Source organism: Erinaceus europaeus, chromosome 7 (assembly GCF_950295315.1).
Source record: "Erinaceus europaeus chromosome 7, mEriEur2.1, whole genome shotgun sequence".
In the NCBI taxonomy this organism is placed as follows: domain Eukaryota; kingdom Metazoa; phylum Chordata; class Mammalia; order Eulipotyphla; family Erinaceidae; genus Erinaceus; species Erinaceus europaeus.
The window spans coordinates 90719776-90737282 of record NC_080168.1 but is presented as its reverse complement, the minus strand read 5'-3'; the positions used below and the strand labels follow the sequence as shown (position 1 = coordinate 90737282).

Genomic DNA, 17507 nt, shown 5'->3' with positions numbered 1-17507 from the left:
AAAGATTTTAATATTTCTGTGACTCTACAATGGTTCAGCTCCAAATTCTGCATCATTAATGCTGTGATGGAATTAACATGGAACTCAAATCGAATCTACGTTCTCAGTTTTCATAAAGAACAGTCTGTGTCAATCACTCTTATACTCTGATATAAAATTATGTGAGATGCATCCCTTGCTTAGTCTTTGACTTTGATATTTTAATAACAGCAAATTAATATAAATTATCTGGCATAGGTTTTAGTAAATTACTTAGATGCATTAAAAAAGTAATAACTCCATGCAAGGTTAAGTCACTGTAGTAAAATAAATTTTTGAGGGAACAGAAAATACATTTTAACCACTGCCTGAAGGTTCAATCATAGAATGTAAAAAGAGAAAAAATATCAGCTTACTCTGAAAAATTATGTTAGTTTTGATGCTACATATTTTAGCAAATAATATGTAGATTCAGAGATTTTAGAGTACTAAATTATTAAAATAATGACACTTTTTTATTTAAGAAAGGAGACATTAACAATATCATAGGATAGGGGGAGGTACAACTCCACACAATTCCCGCCACCCAATCTCCATATCCCATCCCCTCCCCAATAGTTTTCCCATTCTCTATCACTCTGGGAGCATGGACCCAGGGTCCTTGTGGGTTGCAGGTGGGAGGTCTGGCTTCTGTAATTGCTTCCCGGCTGAACATGGGGGTTGACTGGCCAATCCATACTCCCAAGTCTGCCTCTCTCTTTCCCTAGTAGAGTGAGTCTCTGGGAAAGCTGAGCTCTAGGACATATTGGTGGGGTCTTCAGTCCAGGGAAGCCTGGCCGGCATCCTGATGACATCTAGAACCTGGGGGCTGAAAAGAAAGTTAACATACAAAGCAAAAACACATTGTTGAAGAATCATGGACCCAAAGGTTGGAATAGCGGAGATGAAGTGTTGGGGGTTACTCACTGCAAACTCTAGTGTACTTCTGCTTGCAGGTATATATTTGCCCTAGTTTATGGATCCTGTGAACATATGCTCTATCTCCTGGAACCCGGTCTATATCTAGGTGTTGGGATTTTGTTAGGAAATGAACCACCTGGGATGGAATTAGAGAATACTATGAAAGGAAAGGTCTCACCAGAGTGATGAAGCTGAAGGGTTGTCATTCCACACGTGAAGTCTCTGGACACAGTCTGAAGTGAAGCATGCTGGGGTGGCACTCGTGCTTTGATTAGATTGCAATCAGCGGATACAATATTATTTGATAAGGATTGGGAGAAGCATATGGGAAAGTGGGCCCTACCCTAGGGTCCCAGGACTGGGGAAATTTTAGGCTCTATAGTGGAGATGTGAGTTTCCTGCTGTCTTAGGGTTCAAAAAAACAATGGATAGTTAATGTTATCATCACATTATTTGGTAATTGGGTTAACTTTGAAAAGTCCCTTTGTTAGACATGACATATTTTTAATTATTTAGATTAAGAATTTTAATGGAAGAATTTAAGAAAAGTAGTGCTGTATAAATGTGTGACAATAAATATATATATCAAAGAAATATTATAAAGTAATAGATTAGTCATGGTCTCATTCAACTAAAATATATTACTCCCTTCCTACTATGAACTATAATGCTTTCGATATGTATGTGTGAATGAATATGTCACTGTGTATGTGTGTGTGAGAGATAGCAGAGTACTGCTCCAACATGTATGATGTTCTGTATATGCGTCTAATGTATATACTCCACCTTCAAGTCAATTCCCAAAGCTAAGAATTACAACTTTTATGTTTTTTTGCTTTCATAGTATATTTAGCAATACATTCATATGTACACATGTACTTATACACACATAGACAAATACACATTTCTCTGTTATAGTATTTTTAACTTGTAGAGGACCTAAACTGTGAATTATTTTCCTTCCACATCATATTTGAGACTGAAAATCATCCAGAAAATATGGAGTTTGTGGTTGAGACATATGAGTTTTCAGATAAGCTAATTCTTCATTTAAGCTGTAGTATTCAGAGGCTGCTGGCATTTTAGTTAGAGTTACCTTTTAGATAAAAAAGAAAATAAAAACTAGAGTAACAGTCTAAGCTTTAAAATCAATTACAAGTAGGTTCCAGACAGTCTCTTGATTCCTAAAAGAGTACAATAATTCACCCCAATCTGATGTTACTAATATAGTATATGAAAAAAAAAACAAAAGATCAAATTTAGCATAAGAAATTTCACAAGAAGAGATGAATATTTCAAAGATGTGGAAGAAAAAGGTGTAACTCTGAAAACACACAATCAAGAAATAAAAATTGAGAAAATAACAATAGATTATATATGTATTTCCTCTTGGAATATCAGAACATATTTTTGACAATATTTATTTATTTAGTGGATAGAGACAAAGAGAAATTGAGAAGAGGGGAAAGGTAGAGAGACAGAGAGACTCCTACAGTACTGTTTCATCACTTGCAAAGCTTCCTCATGAAGGAACCATGAAGGTTCCCCATGAACCTGGATCCATGTTCATGGTAACATGTGCACCCAACCAGGTGCACTACAACCTGGCCCACTCAGAACAGATTTCTTAAAAATAAATTCTTCACAGTACTATGAATTTAAAAAAAATGTCAGCAAATTATTGGCAACATCAGGAAGTTCTTCAGGGAGTCAGTGTATAGCGCAGCAGGTTAAGGGCACATGGCACGAATTGCAAGGACCAGCATCGGATTCACGCTGGAGCCCACGGCTCCCTACCTGCAGAGGAGTCCCTTCACAAACAGTGAAGCAGGTCTGCAGTTGTCTTTCTCTCCCCATCTCTGTCTTCCCCTCCTCTCTTCATTTCTCTCTGTTCTATCCAACAACAACAGCATCAGTAACAACAACAATAAAGCAACAGGGCAACAAAAGGGAATAAATAAATAAATAAATAAATATTAATTTTTTTTTTTTAAAGAAGTTCTTCAAAGGCAGAAAGAATATAGGGTGAGGGTCAGGTCAAGAGGAAAATATCACAATACAAAAGTGTCTGATAATTTCAAATGTGGTTTTTGCAAGGATGTTCCATGCCCCAGGAAAAATGTAGATACCATCTTAGGAAGAGGTTTTGCATGATATATACACCAGCTAGCCAATAACAGATGAATAATTAAGAAATTTGTAGTACACAGATACAATGAGGTACTATGCATCTGGTAAAAATGATGAGGGCATCTCCTTTGCAATACCATGGTCAGAACTTGAAGGCACCATGTTGAGTGTGGCAAGCTAGAAATAAAAAGATCAATACCAAATGAGCTTGATTATAGTTGGAACTAAAGAATAAAGGACAGTAAGAGAGGACATTAGGTCAGACTTGGACTGGGTGTGGCATATTGCACCAAAGCAAAGAACTCTGAGGAAGGAGGAAAAAGGACCAAATGAAAAGCCTTGTGGTTCTGGTATATCTAGATATTAATCAAGGGGAGATGAGAGAGATGAAAGATGTGCCTATGTGTTAAAGACTATACTGTAAACCATTAACACCCAAATAATAAAAGCACTTATCCATTCTAAAAGATAGCTTGCTCAATAGAACATATACTTTACCATGTATAAGGACCTGGGCTTGAGTCTACAACATCATGTGGGAGTAACAGGGCATGTTTCTCTAATTGTGGAACAGTGCTGTGGTTTCTCTTCTTTATTTCCCCTCCTCTCTCCAGTGTATATGTTTTTTTTTTTTTAGCATTTTTTTGTCGATGTACACAATAATATTAACTATTTGATCCTAATTCTGGCAAAACATATGGAAAAAAGAAGGCCAAGTTTTCCAATCTTCACCCACATACATGATCTGAAAACCTCAATGTCTGCCTCGGAGTTTCCTTTATCTCCTGTAACCACAAGGTTAATGCTAATGAAAAGGAAACTTAGGGTTTTACACCATGACAGTACTGCAATGCAAAGTAATTTTAGTTTCACAAAGTATCTACTGCTAGTGTCTCTGTAACATTTCATTTAATCTAGAGTAAAGATCAAAGGCTTAGGGAGAATGGAATGTTAGAGTGGTTCTCTGGCTTGTTTCTCATGTGAAACTTTATATACTATGAAGTAAGTAAAAATAAATCTTCTATAAAATGCAGCCTGAGAGGAGGCACAGCAAATAGAATATCAGACCTGGACATATGAGGTTGATCCCCAGTATTGCATATGCCAGGATAAAACTGTTTCTTCTCTCTCATAAATAAACAAATCTGCAAAGAAAAGAAGCTCTAAAATTTGACTGCCAGAAATGTGGTTTTTTTTTTTTTTTTTTTGGACAAAATTAAATAGCCACACTGTGGGTGTGGAATACTAAAGTGTGCATAGATATTTCCATTTATATATCCACCAATTTGTATAATTATATGGGGATTTAGTACATGAAAAAACTTTATATGTAAAAACTTTACAAAAAGTGTGTGACCAAATTTTTAAAAAAATATTTATTGTATTTATTTATTCCCTTTTGTTGCCCTTGTTGTTTTACTGTTGTAGTTATTATTGTTGTTGTCGTTGTTGGATAGGACAGAGAGAAATGGAGAGAGGAGGGGAAGACAGAGAGGAGGAGAGAAAGATAGACACCTGCAGACCTGCTTCACCGCCTGTGAAGCGACTCCCCTGCAGGTGGGGAGCTGGGGTTCGAACCAGGATCCTTATGCCGATCCTTGTGCTTTGCGCCACCTGCGCTTAACCCACTGCGCTACAGCCCGACTCCAGTGACCAAAATTTTTATTAGAATAGGAGTATGTCTTTATTGTGTCATTGATAGTTAATATAAATGGAATGTCTTCAAATAGCAGCAAACATTTAAGATAACTATTGATAAACACAGTAGAAAAGTATAAAGATAGACAATAGACCACTGTGAGTTGCCATTCTTGTCATTAGAGATATGAGAAAACTTCGGCTTAAGCACAGGTCCTTATACATGGAAAAATGTGAGCTCATCTGAGTGCACTGCTACCTGGAACCAAAGTTTATATTTTACCATGAAGAAGTCACAATTATGTTAAAAAAAAAAACTTGAAATATTCATAGAAAAGTCCCTGCAGAAAGGTCTGTTCCATACTGATGCATTCTTCACCTGTTTATTTTTTACTTTAATTTGTCATCACTTCTCATTTTGTTCTACTATTATGCAAAAGAAAAGTGGAGTATGTATAATGACTTGATGTCTCTGATGCAGGAATTGATTATTCAACAACTTAAGTCTAGTCTTTTGAGAAATTGCAGGTGGCTGAACACTGACCTACTTAAAGCAGACTGAAGAAGGGCTGTGTATGGTGCAATCCTGCAGACTGGATCTCTTGTCTTATTCCTTAGTTATAGGACTCATCCAAGGAGGGATTCTAATAACAGTTTAAATTAGTAAAGGGGAAATAACTTTGTTTAAGGAAAACAAACAAAGCAGGAAAATCTGCATAGGATAGTGCCACTGATTAGGGGTAGTAAAACCAAAAAATCTCCTTGAACTAATACTGTTTGTTTTCAGGTTGCCCCTATGTAGCACTCCTAAGGAAATCTCAGTATATTTATGGCTGTAATGGTTAACCAATCTGTGCTTCCTCATTCCCATCAGGTACCAAATTGGTCGATGGCATGAAGCTTTGTTGTCCACTGACACCAATCGATGTTTGAGAATTTATATATCCCTGCCAGTCATACAGAATACCTAGGGCCCTGGTTTATACAAGTCTATGGCAAGTATAAATCCAGTATAATGGGATATCCTTCCTGGATGTTTCCTATTTCTCTGCAGTAGTATGAAGCAATATGGAAAGCCACATGTTTCCAGAGTAGCAAGCACTGAGTAGGTCCTAGGAACACATATTCACATAACTTTTGTGAAGGAGACCCCAACTAGGGAAAAAAATGACTGATGAGGGGGCTGAGAGATAGTGCACCGGGTTAAGCACACATAGTACAAAGTGCAAAGTCCTGTGCAAGGATCCCTGTTTGAACCCCAGGCTCCCAACCTGCCGGGGGTCTCTTCACAAGCAATGAAGCATGTCTTCAGGTGTTTATATTTCTCTCCCCTTCTATATTTTCTCCTCCCCTCTCAACTTATCTCTTTCCTATCAAAAAAAAATTGAAAAAATAGCCACAAGAGCAGTAGATTCACAATAACCCTGGAGGCAAAGGAAAATAAAATGAAGAAAAAATGACTTACAAGATGCAAATGAATTGAGCTGATTTCTCAACACATATCACATCCAAGATCAGACATCTATATCAAAAGACAAATTTTGTGATATCAAATTTAAAAGGATGTGGTATCCTAATGGAACAAGAATTATGATTTTCAAATAAGAAAATAAAAATACAAAAACTAGTGTCCCATTACAGAATACTATTTCAGTAAGATCAGGCTAAGGCAGTGACTAGGATATACAGCGATCCTAGACAGGTTAGGCAAATATGATTACTAGAGAGAAATATCATATCAGTCTTGCAAATCCCTCCCAGGTTTGTCTAGGAATTAGTTGTAAAGAAAAGAAAAAAAAAGGAGATTTGTCATTTCAGCTTAAATGGAGCTCTTCTACTAATGAAAATGACATGAGTAGATAATATGAGAGAAGGAATTCTACTCCTCTTCATAAATTTAAGAGCCATGACAATGCATTCTGTAAAAACTATGATAAGTAAGAAACAGATCCTTTTTCCTCTAAGTACATCCTCACGACCACATATATCTGGTTAGACAATGCCTTAAGCACACTACAGAGGAGTCTGATAAGACAAGGATCATAAGCTCTAACTCTGTTTCAGAAATTCAGGACCAATATTTATCTTACTGTGGTTATGAAGTTAGAGACTCAAGAATATAACCTGGCATCTTTATAAAAGACTATTCTAAAGACAAAAATAGAAGCGATCTCTATGAACTTTTAACAGTATAGATAATTAACAACAAAGAAATCTTGATTGAATGTCAATGCATTAGAAATGCCTTTTAAAGCTTTAAGAGGTAGATAATAAAACAAAATAACTGAAATTAATAGATTATAACAGTGGAAATTTTGCAAAGAGACATTAGGAAAGAAAAATAACTTTAAGAGTAATTTTAAATATGTGGAAATGATTGTATTGGTAGTTTAAGCATTTTTTTTTATCTGTGAACAACTGTTGAAAAAATTATGTAATCTAGTAGTCATTTATTTTTAATTCTATTTGTTTCTTAAGTTTATTTATTTATTTATGAGAAAGATAGCAGAGAGAGAAAGAACCAAACATTAGCCTGGTATATGTGCTGCTGGGGATTGAACTTTGGACCTCATGGTTGAGAAGCCAATGCTTTATCCACTGTGCCACCTCCTGGGCCACTTTAATTTTATTTGTTTGCTTTTTGTTCTAATACAAATGAGTTAAATCATGTGATAATTGTTCTTTTTCCTTGTCTGGCTTCTTTTTCTAAAGATAACATCCTCTAGGTACACTCATGTTATTGAAAAAATGTCAAAATTTTAAAAACTTGTTAAAATTTTATTTCTTTAATATCTGAATAGCATTGCATTATATATATATTTACATCATCTTAATTTGTTCATCAGTCTATAGGCATTTATATTGTTTTTAGTTCAGGGTTACAATAAATGTTGATGCAATGAACATGCAAGATACAGATCACGTTAAATTATTGTTGCTTGGTTTTTTTTTTGTGTGTGTGTGGGGTGGTGTGGAGATTTTAAAGTAAATGTGCACAAATGAGATAGCTAGATCATGTGGAACTTCTGAATAGACAATGACTACTTTTGTACATGTGAAAGTAATGATTGGGAGCACTAAAAGGTGGTCCCCCCAGTTTAGTACTTGTTACAGTAAGTAAGGATTCAGGAATAAGTCCCTAATTTTCATTTGCAGAGGGAAGCTTCTTGGCTGATAAAACAGTATTTCAATTGTATTCCTTTCTTCCTTTCTCTCTCCTATCTTCTTCCCTCTTAATTTCTCTAGCTATACCCAATACATAGAGTGTTTTTATAAAAAAGAAAACAATAACTGTACATATTTATATAAATATTCTTAAATATATTAAAAACCTGAAAATTTCAAAATTAATTTAAAACATAAAGACTATGTTGTATATACTTACTTGGAGGCAAATAACCATGACTTTGGGACTTTGGAGTTTTTTTTACAAAGTATGGAGAATAATTGAATTGATTTATGTTCATAACAAATATCTTTCTAATTACAATTACAAAAATGTATTTGGGCTCAAACAACACAAAGTAAAAATAAACTACGTTTTATGATGTTCAGGATGACATTTATTTCTCAAATTCAGTGATTCCCTGCCCCCTTAAGATATATACACTATAGTTTTTATGTGATTGGGTGTTTTAAGTCATGATAATTTTAAAGTTCAAAAATTTTAAGAAAGAGTGGTCTCTTGATTGGTATAATATCAGAAGTTTCATGGGAAAGTTATTGTCTAAAATTACATACAGAATAATTTAGAAAACTGATTTCCCCCTCTACTGGTGTCACTTTAGGAATTAGGCTTAAGTCCCTGACTTGAAAGTTGAGTAAAAAAAAAAAATCTAGTGGACTCCAGGAGGCATGGCTATAGAGTAGTAGTAGCCACATTTCTCTCTCCCTGTCAACTAAGAAAATTCCATTTCGAGTGATTCACTTCCTAACAAAGTCCGAAAACCTAGATATAGACAAGGCCCCATGAGATAGGGCATATGTTCACATGAATCCATAAATTAGGGCAAAATATATACCTGAAAGCAAACACGTACAATAGCCTGCAGTGAGTCAGTATATGCAGCAAGCAAGTAGAAAGACCTAAAAAGACACCATAAAGTTCCTAATGAAATAGTGTCTACTTAGACAAAGATACCCTCCTCACCTACTTCCTATTATACTTTGCTCAGTCACTCCAAAGCGACCTTATCAAAGTAAGGACTACAAAATGTGAATAAGGGCAAGAGACTGTCATATTTTAACAATGATTCTTTGGTCACTATCAGGCCACCCCATCAAGTGGGGCCCTAGTTGGGGAGTCCTGAGATTCCCAAATAGACATGATGGGCCTAGACCTCGAATAGATCACTCTCTCCATTGTTACCTGTCATCTCTATCATGAACAACAAAAAAGAACCCTTTGTGGGCCCCCATAGGACCTTGCCCTCAACTTGGATCAACAAAGGTAGAGAATGTTCCACCCTCTGAAAGTAGGATGGACAAAATACTCTGTGCTACAACTGAGGAAGATGGGTCCTGATATTGGGGCAGCTTGGAATGTTCCTACTCATGACCACAGAATGTGAGCTCAGATCTACAGGGATGCAGAGGTCACATAGGCTCCTAAGCTGAATATAAGCCAGAGCATATCAAATCGGTGAGATTTACAGTTAAAATATTTATACCCCTTCCCCATATTTGAGAGCTATTCTCATTGCTGATCCAGCTTTCTGGTCCTTTTTCCAGCCATGACATCATCTCCCTAGACAATAACTAGGATCCATCTGCATATCAGATTTCAGGCTCAGGGTAAAAATTAAATATATATATATATATATAGCCATAGGCTCTTTGGAATATAACTAAAATATGCCTACTAGCTATCTACAGAACAGAGACCCCTACCCCCAACTCTTTATCTGCACTACTCCAGCGTTTAGGTTCATTATTGATCAACAACTTATTTGGCTTTATATGTTAACTCTCTTTTCAGCCACCAGGTTCCAGATGCTAGCATGATGCCAACCAGACTTCCCGGACAGGCAAACCCACCAATCTGTCCTGGAGCTCTGATTCCCCAGAACCCCACCCAACTAGGGAAAGAGAAAGGCAGGCTGGGAATATGGATCGACCTGCCAATGCCCATGTTCAGCAGGGAAGCAGTAACAGAAGCCAGACCTTCCGTTTTCTGCACCCCACAATGACCTTGGGTCCATAATCCCAGAGGGTTAAAGAATAGGAAATCTATCAAGGGGTGAGATGGGATATGGCGTTCTGGTGGCGGGAATTATGTGGAGTTGTATCCCTCTTATCCTATGGTTTTGTCAGTGTTTTCTTTTTATAAATAAATAATAAAAAAGAAGAAAAAAAGACTATTATAGATAGTGTAAGTTACATAGAACATTCATGAAAGTCCTTTTTCAACCATGATGTCATCTCCCCAGACAATAACTTGGATCCACCTGCATATCAGATTTGAAGCTTAGGGGGAAAAAAAAAAAGAAAAAAAAAAAACTAGTTAGCCACACGCCCTTTGGTACATAACTAAAATAATTCTCTTAGCTATCTATAAAATGGAGACCCCCCCCCCAATTCTTCATTTGCACTATTCCAGCCTTTGGGTTCATGATTAGTCGACAATTTGTTTGGCTTTATATATTAACTATTTTCAGCCATCAGGTTCTAGATGCTAGCACGATGAAACTCGACTTCCCTGGACAGAGGACCCCACTAATGTGTCCTGGAGCCCTGCTTCTCCAGAGCCCCACCCCATTAGGGAAAGAGAGAGGCAGGCTGGGAGTATGGATCATCCTGTCAATGCCCATGGCAATTATAGAAGCCAGACCACCCTCTGCACCCCACAATGACCTTGGGTCCATACTCCCAGAAGGATATAGAATAGGAAAGTTATAAGGGGAGGGGATGGGATATGGAGTTCTAATAGTGGGAATTGTGTGGAGTTGTACCCCTCTTATCCTATGGTTTTGTCAATGTTTCCTTTTTATATATAAAAATTCATGATAACAACAAAGCAAATATAGCACAAATAGGAAACCTATATATATGACCATCATAGAAAATCAAGCACATAAAATAACAAACAGAAACAGAAGAATCAATAAGAACATAAAACTACCTTAAAAAAAAAAAAGAATGGCTATAGGCAAACCACATTTATCAATAATCACTCCACATGTAAATGGCTTACATTTGGTAATCAAAAGATTCAGAGTAATAAAATGAGTTATAAAGTAAGACCCATCTACACTTTTTCTCCCAGAAATAAACACACATCCAAAAGAAAGACAAATAGAAGTTCCAGGTTATAGGTTGGATTCCAAGCAAATAATGCGAACAAAAGGATAGAGACAGCTATTTTAGTATCGGATAAATTTGATTTTTCAGACAAAGATGATAAATGGAGACACAGGGATACTGCATATTGGTCAGAGGATTAATCCAACAAGAAGACTTAACCATAATCAACATATATGCTTCCAATATGCATGCACCAAAATATATTTAAAAATATACTGATTTAATGGCGACAACTACAGTGGCATAGTAATAGTAATAGTTGGTAGCCTCAGAAAGCCACTCACAGCAAATGACAGATCAGAAAAAAAAAGAAATAAAAAGAAAAAATCCAACATAGAAATATAGGCCTTAAATAAAGTTTAAGATAAGATGAACTTAACAGATATATTCAGAACCTTTCAACCGCTACCCCCTCAAAAAAAAAAAAAACAACATAAAGAATATAATTCTTTTCAAGTGCAAATGGAACATTCTCAAAAATCATTCATGTGTTGGGACACAAAGACAGACTTAAAATTGAATATTGAAATCATAAAAAGTATCTTTTCTGACCATGAGGCAGTAAGGTTAAATTTCACCTACAAAAAAATAAATACATACACCCAGACTATGGAAATGGAATAGTCTTTGGAATAATACCTATGTCACTGTAGAAATCAAAAGAGAATTTGAAAATTACTTGGAGAACAATGAAAATGAAGAGACCAACTAACTACCAGAGTCTATGGGATGTAGCAAAGCTGTCCTAAGACACAGGCCCTTATTAACACAGGGAAGATCTCAAATAACATAGCAACTAGCTACCTAACATCACAACTGAGCCAACTCGAAAAGGAGTAACAGAGACACCTAAAAGTCAGGAGGTGAAAGTAAATAGTCAAAATCATAGCAGAAATTAACGAAATGGAATGCAGAAAAATGATCCAAATGATTAGTGAAACCAAGAGTTGGTTCTTTCAAAGAATAAATAAAATAGATAAGCCCACTGGCTAGAGTTACAAAAAGAAAATGAGAGAAAACTTAGATAAAAACAACTAGGAACAAGAGAGATTAAATTACAGGTGAAGATGAAGAGATACAAAGAATCATCATATATGGGGGCCAGGAGATGGCACACATGACTAAGTGCACTCACTACAATGCACAGAGACATAAGTTCTAGCCCCTCATCCCCACCTGCAGGGGGCAAGCTTTACAAGTGGTAAGGCAGAGCTGCAGGTGTCTTCCTACCTCTTCTTTCCTTCTCAATTTCCCTATTTTTATTCATCAATAAGTAAATAAATAATAAAATTTAAAAAACAAAGTATAATACATAAATATTATTAATAATATTAATAATATTTCCATAATAATAAATATTATTATGGGAATAAATTGAGCAATCAAGATGAAATGAATGCATTCCTAGAATCATACCATCTGCTGAACTGAACCAAAGAGGGAGTAGATAGCTTATATAAGCTAATCACTAGTTTAGAAATAAAATCAGTCATCAAGAATCTTTCCAAGAATAAAAGACCAGGCCCAGACAGTTTTAATAACGAAGTCTATAAGGCTATCAAAGAAAAATTAACACCTATTCTCCTCAAACTATTCCAGAAAATTATTAAACGGCAAGGACATTCTATGACATGGAGATTATTTTGATCCCCAGTGAAGGAAAGAAATCTACCTAAAAAGAAAATATAGACCTATGTCCCTGATGTACATTTATGCAAAGATCCGGAACAAGATCTTGGCAAATTGAATCCAACAACATCAACATAAAGACAATAATTCACCAAGACTAATGGGATTCATCCCTGGAAAACAAGGATGGTTCGACATCCACAAATCAATCAAGGTAGTTCATCATATCAACAAAAAGAAAGATAAAACTCATAATCATAGCAACTGACACATCAAAGGCATTCAACAAGATCCAATACTCACGTATGATAAAGACCCTCCAGAAACTAGGAATAGAAGGGCCATTCTTCAATATAATGAAAACCATTTACTACAGACCCACAGCAAATATCATTCTCAATGGAAATGGCTGAAAGCTTTCCCCCTAAAATCGGGTACCAACTTTTTAAAAAAATATATTTTTATTTATTTATTGGATAGAGGCAGCCAGAAATTGAGAGGGGAAATGGGAGATAGAGAGGGAGAGACACAGAGAGACACCTGCAGCCCTGTTTCACCACTTACAAAGCTTTCCATCTCCAGGTGGGGATCGGGGGCTTGAACCTGGGTCCTTGTGCATTATAACATGTGCAATCAACCAGGTGTGCACCACCACCTGGCTCCCTGGGAACCAACATTTTTGTTCCTGGGATTTACCTGCTTCCATGGACTTGTTTCTCCTTCTAATTTCAGTTAAAAGAGACCAAAGGGGAGAGTGAGAGAGACATTGGAGAGTTGTATACCACTCATGAAACTTCTCTTTCATGTCTTACATGGTACTCTCGTGTAGTGTCAGACCAGAACCCTGGTCTTGAAGCATGGTAGAATTTGCCTGCTCTCGACCACATGAGCTATCTCATAGCTCCTTGAAGTTGTTTTGATAAATTGCTTCACAATTTAATTTTGAAGATGCCAGTGTTTTATTTATAGGTAACATTCACTTAATTTCAGCTCCACATCTAATAAATTGATATCTAAGAAATGGAGAATTCTATCTTAGTAGCATAAATTAAAGAGAAAAATAGGAAGCCAGTTCAGAACTGAGTAAAGATTAAAACTGATAGGATGCTTTTTTTTTTTTTTTTTTTTTTGGTAATACTACATTTGTGCTCAGGCAACCATAACTCAAATTTGTGAAAGTTGTGGTCTGGGAGATGGCACAGTAGTAAAGCTTTGGACTCTCAAGCATGAGGTCCTGAGTTTGATCCCTGGCAGCACATGCACCAGAGTGATGTTTGGTTCTTTCTCTCTCTTCCTATCTTTCTCATAAATAAATAAATAAATAAATAAATTTTAAAAAATTTGTGAAAGTTGAGTGACTTTATCAAAATTCTTGCAACTTTAACAGTGCTCTCAGTTTAAATATGTACTTTTGAAAAAAAGGAAGATGGCGGACTGAGAAGCTGCTAGTGGCTTGAGCTCTGACCACATCGACTGGAGACGGTAGGATTTTCTGCCTTTAGTAGGCCAGTCAATAAGGGGTCCTGGTGATGACACCAAGGAGGTGACTATAACTTAATTTGGGTTAAAAAATAGAGTAGAAAGAAAGGGAAAAAGTTTTTTTCTTATTCCCAAAGCGCACCTCCTCCCCCTTCCCACCCCCATAACCGTCCCTGGGGACCAGCTTCTAGCAGGCTCCCCTGCTGAGCTTCTTTCTTTACCAAGATTCCTATCCCACCAGGGAGTATCATTCATTCTAAGTCTATTACCTTATGAAACCTCTGGCCTTTTTTCTTTCTAAGTAGCCAACCAGCTGCCTTTGCTCAGGCATCTTCCCTCCCTCCTTTCCCCCCCCTTAGCTAATTAAATAATAAAAAATAAATAAATAAAAACTCCTTTCACCGCTCTTTTATTACTGTTCTTTTTCTTTTTTCTCTCTCTCGTTCTTTATTTTCTTTTTCTCATTCTTGTCATCCTTTCTTCCTTAATCCTATAACTTTCTGAATTCACTGATACACATTTGGGAATTATTTTGGGGAAGAAATCTGACTCAGAGTGGACTGCGAGTATCTCTGCTCAACTTTCCTTCCTCCTTTAGCTACCCCTAGAATATACAGTGGATAGTAGATTTGCATAACTGTCTATTCCTGCTATCCTTGTCTAGTTCTGAGGTTTTTTTTTTTCTTTCTTTCTTAACAATCAGCTGCCTCTGCTCAGGAGGCTTCAGACAATCTGGGACAGGGTTTTTTACCCTGTTTTATTTTATTATTAATATTATATAAAGGCATATATTTCCCCCCCCCCTTTAAGTTGATGAGAATTAACTCTTAGGGTATCTTTCATTGCTAGGGTAGTGGGCATCTTATCTATTGTGAGAGGAACTTGTCTCATTACTCCTACCTCCTCTACAGACTCACCCCTTCTTCCGCCTCCTAGCTAATAAAAAAAAATAAAAGAAAATAAAATAAAGTAAAAAATAAAGTAATCAATTAAAAAATTTTTCCTTTCACTGCTCTTTAATTACATATCTTTTTCTTATCTTTTCTCTTTTCTCTCTCTTGTTTCTCTCTTTTTTTATCTTGTTATACACTTCTTCCTTCCTTCTTCTTTGCCTTTCTGAATTTGTGAATTATTTTGGGGAAGAAATCTGACTCAGAGTGGACTTTCTATGTGTGTATCTCTGCTCTAGTTCCCTTTCTCCTCTTGTTACCCCTAGAATATACAGTGGATAGTAGATTTGCATAACTGTCTATTCTTACTATCCCTTCTTTCTTTTCTCTTTCTTCTTTACTTGGAGTTGGTTGCTGTTTTTTCATGGACGGGAGACATTGTTTGGCTAACTGGTAGTGATTAAACTGCTTCAATACTTGCTTCAGTTGCTATTGTAATTCCTGAGGTTGGTGAATGCAATTGTCATAAAGTATTTAGTACAGTGTTGCTTGTACTCAAGACAAAACAAATGAGGAACAACAGAGCATAAAAAATAAGAAACACATAAATCAAAAAAATGGGTAGATCAAAAACAAATAAAACTGCTACTCCAATGAATGTGGACAAGAGCCCAGAAGAAAGTACAAATCAGCCAGAAGTAACCATAGATAAGAAAAGTATGCAAGCAATAATAAACTTATTAATCACAGAAATGAAAACAACGATGGAAGAAAGGAATGGCAGTATTAGGGAAACAACAGTTGAGACCCCCAAGGAAAATACTGATTATCTTGATGCAGAGAACTGAAAGCTGAAATAGCTGTAATGAAGAAAGAAGCTGAGGCAAGGGAAAGCAGACTAACAGAAGCAGAAAACAGAATTAGTCAGACAGAGGATGAGTTAGAGAAAATGAAGAAAGAGGTGAAAGAGCTTAAAAAGAGATTGAGAGACACTGAAAACAACAACAGAGACATATGGGATGATCTCAAAAGAAGTAACATTCATATAATTGGCCTGCCAGGGGAAGAAAGAGAGGAAGGGGAAGCAAACATTCTAGAGGAAATAATAGAAGAAAACTTCCCAGACCTGAATAACAGAAAGGACATCAAGATTCAAGAGGCCCAGAGAGTTCCAAGCAGAGTCAACCAAGACCTGAAGACACCAAGACACATCATAGTCACAATTAGAAGGAGTAAAGAAAGAAAGGATCCTAAAGGCTGCAAGAGAGAAACAAAAAGTCACATACAGGGGAAAACCCATAAGATTATCTGCAGATGTCTCCACTCAAACTCTTAAATAAAAAAAAAGAAAAAAAAAAAAGAAAAAACAACTTTCCATGTAGATATAACACAATGAGAAACACTGAAAAAATTAATGAAAATATTAATCATGTAAGGTGAATGTATAATATCACAAATACTTATAAACTTGAGAAAATTTTATAAAAATTGCTAAAAGTAACTAAGTTAGATTTTTTTTTTATTTATTTATTTTTATTTAAGAAAGGATAAATTAACAAAACCACTCCCCTGATAGCTTTCCCATTCTCTATCCCTCTGGGAGTATGGACCCAGGGTCTTTGTGGATTGCAGAAGGTGGAAGGTCTGGCTTTTGTAATTGCTTCTCCGCTGAACATGGGCATTGACTGGTTGGTCCATACTCCCAGTCTGCTTCTCTCTTTCCCTTGTAGGGTGGGTCTCTTGGGGAAGAGGAGCTCCAGGACACATTGGTGGGGTCTTCAGTCCAGGGAAGGCTGGCTGGCATCATGATGACATCTGGAACCTGGTGACTGAAAAGAGAGTTAACATACACGTTAGATTTTATTTTTTAAAAGACAATGTCCATGAAATATATTTGAACAAAAATATAACAACAGAACTGCACACTAATCAACTGGAGAACTTGTTTCTCACCTGTCAGATTAGCAAACATTCAAGTTAATGCAATCTGTCAAGGAACTGTAGTGCAATAGACTCTTAAGAACCTCATTAAAAAACTAAAATCTCATTTATTATGCTAGATGACCTCACTCATAGGTGTAATAGAAAGAGTGTGGGGTGTTGTATGCTTTACATTGGGTTCTAGTTCTCCCCCACCGAGAGAATTAGATCAGTCCAGTTAAATTTCGCGGGCCCGCTTGGCCCCGCCCCGGAGGAAACCCGCCTGAGTTCTAGAGTGAGAGAGTTCGAGAGTTTCTGAGTTCGAGAGTAAGGGAGAGGGTTCCTGAGTTCGAGAGTAAAAGAAAGAGTGCTTGCGCCGCCGCGCGCCGCCGCAAAGAGACAGCGGAGTTCTGTTTGGTGATTAGTTTGTCTTAGTTTATGAATCGTTGTTCCTGAATAAAGAAATACGGCTTCCCTGCCCAGCCATTGTCTCCGCGTCTCTGTTACCCGCCTGCGAAGCTAGACCCGCCCGGCCAGAGCTTCCGAAATTTTAACAACAAATGGCGCCCACGTGGATCT

The 17507-nt window shown here is 36.6% G+C and overlaps 1 pseudogene; it reads right to left on the bottom strand.

Annotated features, from left to right (window-relative positions):
* Window positions 1–1906: 1906 nt before the first annotated feature.
* Window positions 1907–17507, bottom strand: part of LOC103125334 (histone H3.3A-like) — a 60091-nt pseudogene continuing 44490 nt past the window's right edge.